Genomic DNA, 9,213 nt, shown 5'->3' with positions numbered 1-9,213 from the left:
ACAAAAGGAACCTAAGTATTTTGGTACGTTTTAAATTGAAATATATTAACTGTAATTATAAAAGAGTTTTAAGTTGGAAAATCTTTGTTAATAAATAAAATGAATTTAATTAATAAATGTAAACATAGGATTCTGTTTTCATTCTCCTTGTTTCTCAAGCAAAAGATTTTCCATGATCCTTAAAACTCTCCCACGTATTTCTGTTTAAACGTGCATTTAGTGTTTTGATTTGGTCTCCCTTGTTTCTCTCCAACTATGCCCATGTTACTAAGCAGTAACAGTTAGTGGGTAGTTGAGGAGAACATGGGTACCCAACCTTAGGTAAAACTCTCCTATAAAAGGAGAAGAGTTTTGGCTTTTCAAAACACAACTGATTTCTACAAATCCTATCTTAAAGAGCGTAAACGTTTTAAAAGAATCAGTTTGCAAAATAGAGTGTTCCTTGAGTTCCTTATTACTATAAGCTTTATTATGTACTAGAATCTATCTATCATATTGTATTTTGGGTTTAAGGGTTGAGTGATCCTTGAGTGACTTAGAGTTAAGTCAAAGAGAGAAAGAGCGACTAAGAGTTTAGTCAAAGAGAGAAAGAGCAACTTAGAGTTAAGTCAAAGAGAAAAGGAGCGACTTAGAGTTAAGTCAGAGAGAGAAAGAGTAGCACAGTAATCGAAGGGGATTGTTGTGGGGAACTCGTGTTCGAGAGGAACTCGAGTTAAAGAGTGTATTTGTAATAGAGTTATTGCATTAATACAAAAGAGTTGTGAGGTTCTTCTTGATTAGGATCAAGAAGGTCCTCAGTTTTATATGTTTCTCCGCTTATTGTTCTCAGTCTATTTATTGTTTAAATTCCGCAAGAAACTTACTTAAGTTCCCAAGAAACAATTCACCCCCCCCCCCCTCTTGTCAAGTGTTCCTACTGAACTAACAGTTGGTATCAGAGCAGGATCTCACAAAAATTCAGGAAACCCTGTTGAGAAAAGGTTCCTGGAAAGTATGAACGCTTACGAGAAACTCGAGGAAGGTTATTCCACTCAAAGACCTCCAATGTTCAACGGGAAATTCTACACCTACTGGAAGAACAGGATGGAGATCTATATCAAGGAAGAGAACTATCAAGTCTGGCGAGTCATAGAAGTCGGTGATTTCGAGGTAACAATGACCAATGCTCAAAATGAGGTAGTTCCTAAACCCATGTCTGAATTTACTAAGGAAGATTTTGAGAAATTTGAAATCAACGCAATGGCTGTGAAAATCTTGCATTGCGGCCTTGGACCTCACGAACATAACATAGTTATGGGGTGCAAGAGCGCAAAGCAAATCTGGGATCTCCTTCAAATAACTCATGAAGGAACTAATGAGGTCAAACGTTCTAAAATGATTTATTAATGTCTAAGTATGAACGTTTTGAAATGCAACCCAGAGAAACAATCCAGGAAATGTTTACTCGTTTCACTAACATTACTAATGAGCTAGTTTCTCTTGGAAGAATTATTCCCTCTGATGAACAGGTTAGGAAGATCCTAAGGAGCATGCCACAGGATGATAGATGGAGAACCAAGGTCACTGCATTGTTTGAAACAAAAGACTTCACCAAATTCAACATTGAACAATTGGCGGGATCCTTGATGACTCATGAATTACATCTAGGAGCAGCTATTCCTGAGAACCGAGGCCTTGCTCTCAAGGCTGAGGAACAGGAGGACTCAAAACCTGAGGAAGATGAGGTTGCTACGTTGGTCAGAAGAATAAAAAGATTTTACAGGAACTCTAAACCTGGAAATCTAAGAGGAAGGAACTCAGTGAGAAAATCAAGTGGTTCCAAGTCTGACCAAGGATGTTTCAATTGCGGTGATTCTGACCATCAAATCAAAGACTGCCCTCAGTGGAAAAATGAAAAAGGGAAAGGATCAATACAAGGAAAGATTCAACAAATCCACCTTTGCCAAGCGCAACTTCAAGAAGGCAATGATTGAAGCTTGGGAAGAAGCCACTAACTCGGAAGAAGATGAGGATCAACCAGAAGAAACAGCAAACCTTTGTCTTATGGCAAAGATCGATGAATCAACCAAAGATCCATCAAGTGAAGGAAGTTCCTCAACTCTTCAATCTCTGTCTGTAAATAAATTAGTGGAACTATTAATAGAAACTCTAGACAATTTTAAAAAGCTTAGCGTAATAAGGGCTCAAAGTGACAAGGCAATGGAACTTAGCAAAGAACACATAACCTACCTCAATAATGTTAAATCTGATGTACATAGTAGGTTCTTTCAGTTGCCTGACAGGAACACCTCTCTTAAAGACTCTTTTGAAAGAGTTAAAATTGTACATATATTTTTTGATGAAGTTGACAATCTTGATGAAGTTCAGGAACAGGAAGATTTCAAAATTGGTTTAATTCGTTTTACAGATAATGATGCAGAAATCTCTCCTGGAAGACAGCAAAATGAAATAGCAAATCCACAAACACAAGAAACTGCCACTAACCAAGAAGTTCCTGTAAGAAGAAATCCAAGAGTTCTTGATCCTGAGGAACCAGAAACTGTTCATCCTGAGGAACCAGAAACTGCTGATCCTGAGGAACCGGAAGAAGATCAAGAAACTTCTGATGCAGAGGATCTATTAGAAGTTACAGTTCAACCGGAACAAGGATCTCATGAAACAGAAGGAACTGAGGAGACCTTAGATATTCCAGTGGCACAATTTCAACCTTAGCCCCGGAAACATCAAAGTTCTCACCCAATGGATCTGATCATCAGTGAAATAAGGAAAGGAACTCAAACAAGGTCTCAACTAAGGAACTTTTGTGCTTTTCATGCATTTCTCTCAACAATCAAACCAAGGAACCACACTAAAGCATTGGAAGATGCTGATTGGATCACTGCCATGCAAGATGAGTTAAATGAGTTCCAAAGGAACAAGGTGTGGCATCTGAAACCCAAACCAAAGAATCAGAAGGTCATAGGTTTGAAGTGGGTGTTCAGGAACAAGCTCGATGAACATGCAACAATCATCAGGAACAAGGCAAGGTTAGTAGTCAAAGGCTACAATCAACAAGAAGGTATTGATTTCGAAGAAACTTTTGCACCTGTTGCTAGATTAGAAGCTATTCGAATTCTAATTGCTTTTGCAGCCTTCATGGGATTTAAGTTGTATCAGATGGACGTCAAATGTGCCTTTTTAAATGGTTTTCTTGAAGAAGACGTCTATGTGAAACAATCTCCCGGTTTTGAGAATCCCAAATTTCCGAACCACATCTATAAGCTTGACAAAGCTCTTTATGGGTTAAAGCAGGCTCCTAGATCGTGGTACGAGAGATTATCCAAGTTTCTTTTACAAAATGATTTTAAACGAGGAACAATTGATAAAATTCTATTTTTAAAATCAAAAGGATCTGACTCACTAGTTGTACAAATTTACATTGATAATTTACTGTTTGGTACAACTAATGAAAGTTTTTGCAAGGATCTTGCAAAGTAAGTAAGCAGAGAGAAGCATGGGAAAATGAGATTGGATCTAGGGATGATCAAGCTAGGATAAGTAAGCAGGACAGTTCCTCACGAGGTATGACTTTTATAGATTTATGCATAACTATTGTCTACCATTATAAATACATGTGCGTAAAGCATAACTGAAGTTTACCATCGTTAAGGAACAACCAAAAATTTAGAATTAAAATGTGTATTTAATTAGTCAGTAATATGAGATACGTAATTCAAACAGTTCCACTAAAATAAAAGGATCATGGATATATTTTTTCTGTTACAATTTTTCATCTTTTATTTATTTTATTTTTCCACAAATTTTTTTTTATTTATTTCCATCAAATTTCATATTTTCCAAAAATTAAAAGCTAATGGATCACAGCTATGGATCTCTCATACCCAAGGCCACCATTAATTCACATCTCACCAATTCAAACACCACAAAAAACCCTAAAAATCAAAAAACCCCAAATTCAAACCCTAAAAATAAAAAATCCCCAAAATTGAAACACCAACCACCACTAGCGGCGGCCTGACTCGGCAGGCCATGACCACCGGCCAAGTCGCCCAGCCAATTGACCGGACCTGACTCGGCCAACCAACGAGCCCGGCCGCACATAACAGCCCAACCAGTTTCATCCACGACCCAACCGCCCTCAAACAACCATCAATCAACGACCCTCTTTCAGCCCAGTCCCTATGGTGCCGTCCGATCCAGCCTTCGACGCCGACAACTGCCACACCACTCTCGACAATCGCCCACACCCGTCCGCGAACAACCACATCGAGAACCGTTTCCCTCACACCTGTTCACGCCCATCGTCGGACTCCCACACCACGACCCCTCTGACCAACCCACGCCCAGCCTAAACCCGACGCCTACCACAAATCTACCTCTCGTACTAGCTGCGAAAGTTGATGAGGCCCACCACCGACCCGCAACGAGGCAACGGCGCTCGTGTGGTGGGGTTCTTCCAATAACCGAAAAAAGGGATATGCTTGTTCTCAGGGGGAAATTATAACAAATCGGGTTCTTTGGTAAGGGATGCAGGTTTGGCTAAGGAGGTTTGCATTTCATATTAAGGATTTTATGGGTGATGAGTTATATTAAAGGGATGACCAAAAAAAAAAGTATGAAAGGGTTAACAAAGTGGTTCCTAAGGTGAAACGTTCTCTGTTGTTTGTTGATATATCTTATGAAAATGAGAATGATGATGAGAAAGTGGAAGAATGAATGGACGCAGTAGAAATTGAGAAAGGAACAACCTACACTTGCTACATACCTAAGCCATCTTTCCTGATCCTATCCATTTGTGTTACATTATGCTTTTGATTTTTTTTGGAACTTTTTCTTTTATTTTTTTTTATATTTTTTTTGGTATGTCACCCTCTGTTGGGAAACATACGATTTTTATTCTTTTATTTCCGTGGAACTCCTACAAGATCGTATCTCTAAAAACTTGGCTTGTTAATTATTATGTTTTATATTCGAATTTAGTACGTTTGAACTTAACTTTGAGGCTAGCTTAGTTTGCCAACCGTTGATCGGAGGGCGCTATAATCGGTATATATTATTACTGTATTTTTCTACTTTTTATTAATGCCAACAGGGGGAAATGAATGCAAACTTAACTTAAATTGATCACTTGAGTCCGTCTCACTATTCTCTTCTCGATGTAAGTTTATAAAATTTTATTTCTCGTTTTTAATTTTATTTTCGTTTAATAAAATTAATTTCAATTTTCCTTAATTTCATTTAGGAAGTTTAGATTAATTTTATAAAAATACTTTATTTAATTTATTGCTTTATATTTATGCTAATTGATTATTATTGCATTTAGTGAAAGTTTGCTTTTGTTGTCATCACCAAAAAGGGGGAATATTGTTGACCTTAAAGTTTTGATGATGACAAATCAAACTCCTGACAATTGGTTAAGTTATGTTGCATAATAGGTTCCGAGATCCTTAGAGGGATAATGCTAAATTAAGGAGATCCTAAGTTGGATAAACTAAGCAACGTGGCATATATGCAAGTCACTTGATCCATGTCAGACACTACGTTGAAGAATTAATCATCTAGCAAGTTTACAAGGCGAGTTCCTAAGGCAAGATCCTCATAGATTATGTGGATCATCGATGTTCCAGAGAAGGAACAAATTGGGAAGACTTCGAGTGAAGCTTCTAAAGGTGCAACATGAAGACTACAACATATGAGTTTATGTTTAGGATTTATGTAAGTATTTAATATTATTTATACGTAATTTGGAACAAAAGGAACCTAAGTATTTTGGTACGTTTTAAATTGAAATATATTAACTGTAATTATAAAAGAGTTTTAAGTTGGAAAATCTTTGTTAATAAATAAAATGAATTTAATTAATAAATGTAAACATAGGATTCTGTTTTCATTCTTCTTGTTTCTCAAGCAAAAGATTTTCCATGATCCTTAAAACTCTCCCACGTATTTCTGTTTAAACGTGCATTTAGTGTTTTGATTTGGTCTCCCCTGTTTCTCTCCACTATGCCCATGTTACTGAGCAGTAACAGTTAGTGGGTAGTTGAGGAGAACATGGGTACCCAACCTTAGGTAAAACTCTCCTATAAAAGGAGAAGAGTTTTGGCTTTTCAAAACACAAGTGATTTCTACAAATCCTATCTTAAAGAGCGTAAACGTTTTAAAAGAATCAGTTTGCAAAATAGAGTGTTCCTTGAGTTCCTTATTACTATAAGCTTTATTATGTACTAGAATCTATCTATCATATTATATTTTGGGTTTAAGGGTTGAGTGATCCTTGAGTGACTTAGAGTTAAGTCAAAGAGAGAAAGGCGACTAAGAGTTTAGTCAAAGAGAGAAAGAGCGACTTAGAGTTAAGTCAAAGAGAAAAGGAGCGACTTAGAGTTAAGTCAGAGAGAGAAAGAGTAGCACAGTAATCGAAGGGGATTGCTGTGGGGAACTCGTGTTCGAGAGGAACTCGAGTTAAAGAGTCTATTGTAATAGAGTTATTGCATTAATACAAAAGAGTTGTGAGGTTCTTCTTGATTAGGATCAAGAAGGTTCCTCAGTTTTATATCTTTCTCCGCTTATTGTTCTCAGTCTCTTTATTGTTTAAATTCCGCAAGAAACTTACTCAAGTTCCCAAGAAACAATTCACCCCCCTCGTGTCAAGTGTTCCTACTGAACTAACAATTATGCCAATCAAGAAATTGGTTAATCATCTCTCAAGTACAAGCAAAAAGATCATACCAGAAAATCCAGTCACTATGTAACCCAAATTCTCAAAAATATAATGTACATTCGAATTCATTTAATATTACTCTCTACTAAATCTTAAATTCAAGAGAAATTAAATCAACAGCTTAACATAACAAAATGCAAAGAATACTAACAAGCCTTCTCTGAGATTCTTCTTTATGTTTGCGTTGTTCTTCCTCTTCTTCCTCCCGCCTCTTCTTCTCCATCTCTAACGCTTGTAGAAATTGCCTTTCTCTCTCCTCAAACTTGAGCCTCTTCATTCTCTCAGCCTCCTCTATTAATCAGATTCTCCGATCACAAATAGAAATAAAAATCAATCAAAATTATTATAAGAGAGTAAAATCGGATCAAATACAAAAATAAGCAAGAATTCACAGAGTAAGAAAAGAAAGAGAGATACTCACCTTTGATATTTTCTTCAAGAACCATAGCCGCAGTAGAAGATTTATAAAAAAAATCCTAGTCGTCATTGTAGTATCAGATTCATCGAAAACCTTATCCGTCAACTCCGGCACCAACGTCGAGGGGCTTAGTCCGTGAAGAGTAATCGTAGATCAGATCATATCAGATCATAATAATTAAAATTCTGCTGGGATCCATGAGAAAGTCTCCACATCGGTTCCTCCTCCCTCTTCTCTTCAAGTTCAGATATCCAAAACATGGACTTAGATGTGGAAGATCAGAAGTGGAAGACAAGGGAGGAAGGAGAAGTTCCAAAAACTTGAAGTTGATGCCGTGAAAGGTAAAATAGAGAAGAAAGAAAGGTCGAAGGAAGGAGAGAGAGAGAGAGAGAAGAGAGAAAGTTGGAGGGAGGAAAGATCGAGGAAGAAGAGAGAGAAAGGAAAAAAGTAAAAATTGAGAAAGAATGCTGGAAAAGAAGTAAAAATTGAGAAAGAACGCTGGAAAATGCTGGACAAAAGGAAATGATAAAGGGGGGGGGGGGGGGAGTGGGTGGTAATGTTTTGTATAGGGTTTGAACCCTACACCAACTTGCCCATCAAAGATAGAGCTTACAAAGGTATTAAATCTATTTTGCTTATGAATAGTGAATTTCACACTTTTATCACCCAAAACAGTATGCACAAGGATATTGTTGGCCACTCCTTGTGTTTTAATGGGTTTGGATTTTTGTGATGTTTTCTTTACTTGCACTACTACAAAACACCTTTATAAGTCGCCCTTTTAGTGTCACCTAAAATTAATGTGCGACACCAAAACATTTAGAGTCCCATTTTATATAACAGGCGACACAGAAAGTTGCTAGTAGATTTTCAAAGAGGCTAGCGTGTCGCCTGTGTTTTAAAATGGGACTCTAAAAGTTTTGGTGTCGCACATTAATTTGAGGCGACACCTTTTTCTTCTTAATATTCATTTTAATGTTTTTTAAAAATTCGAATTAGATACTTTCAGTGTCGGCTGCGTTTTAAAGCGAGACTCTAAAAGTTTTGGTGTCGACAATTAATAACAGGCGACACCTATTTTTTTTTTTTTAAAACCAAATGAAAACCGTTAGTGTCACCTTAGATATAAAATGGGACTCTAAAAGTTTTGGTGTCGCACATATAACAGGCGACACCTTTCCCTAATTAATTTTTTTTAATTTTTTTTCTTAAAAGTTGAATACTTAGAAAATTTTAATATATATATTAAAACGAAATAATAAAACAAGCAACACTATATTAGAATTTAAGCGTACATTACAATTAGAAAAACTAATTAAATAAATGAAATCTCGAGGTTAAACCCGAAAACCTAATCTAAAAAATAAAATATATATATCATATCTCTCCTAATTATAAAAGAATTATTAAATAATGTAAAAATTATGATCCAACTTTCAAACATTACATCAAAAAATATAAAAATACACCTTCCAAATCTTTTGGAGGAATAATTTCCTAAAATTTCCCCAAAACAATAACTAAAAGTTTCCTAAAGATTAGGAGAGTGTACGACCTGCACGGCACTCCTCTTTGCTCCGTGAAAAAAAATAAAACCACCTCTCACAATCTTCTCTGCTTCTCACAATTCAGTTCTAACGCAATCCATCCCACCAATTTCCTCCCCAAAACCTCTGGTAATCTTTCCAGTCTCACCGCGCGTCTCTTAAGATCAGTCATTGAGCAAGGGGAATCCATCATCACCCCAATTCGCAAGGAAATCATCGTCTGGTTCATCATTGCCCAAACACAACATTGAAAGGTAATTAATCATACGTTTTTTTTGGATTATTGAATTCATATGTTGTGAAAATTATTGAATTCATATGATTAATTGGGCGTTTTATTTTAATTTGAAGTATTAATCTTAGAAATCTCATTTATGTGTGTGTATGTTATTATATTTGATCTTTTATTATCAGAATGGTCTTTATTTTTGGATTATTGAATTCATATGTTCTAAAAATTATTGGATTCATATGATTAAGTTGGTTTTTTGTTTTTGGTAGTAATAAGGGCATGAATTAAAATAGAACAG

This window comes from Spinacia oleracea, chromosome 4 (assembly GCF_020520425.1).
Source record: "Spinacia oleracea cultivar Varoflay chromosome 4, BTI_SOV_V1, whole genome shotgun sequence".
Lineage (NCBI taxonomy): Eukaryota > Viridiplantae > Streptophyta > Magnoliopsida > Caryophyllales > Amaranthaceae > Spinacia > Spinacia oleracea.
The sequence above is the reverse complement of the archived record's forward strand: the minus strand, read 5'-3'. Positions refer to the sequence as shown.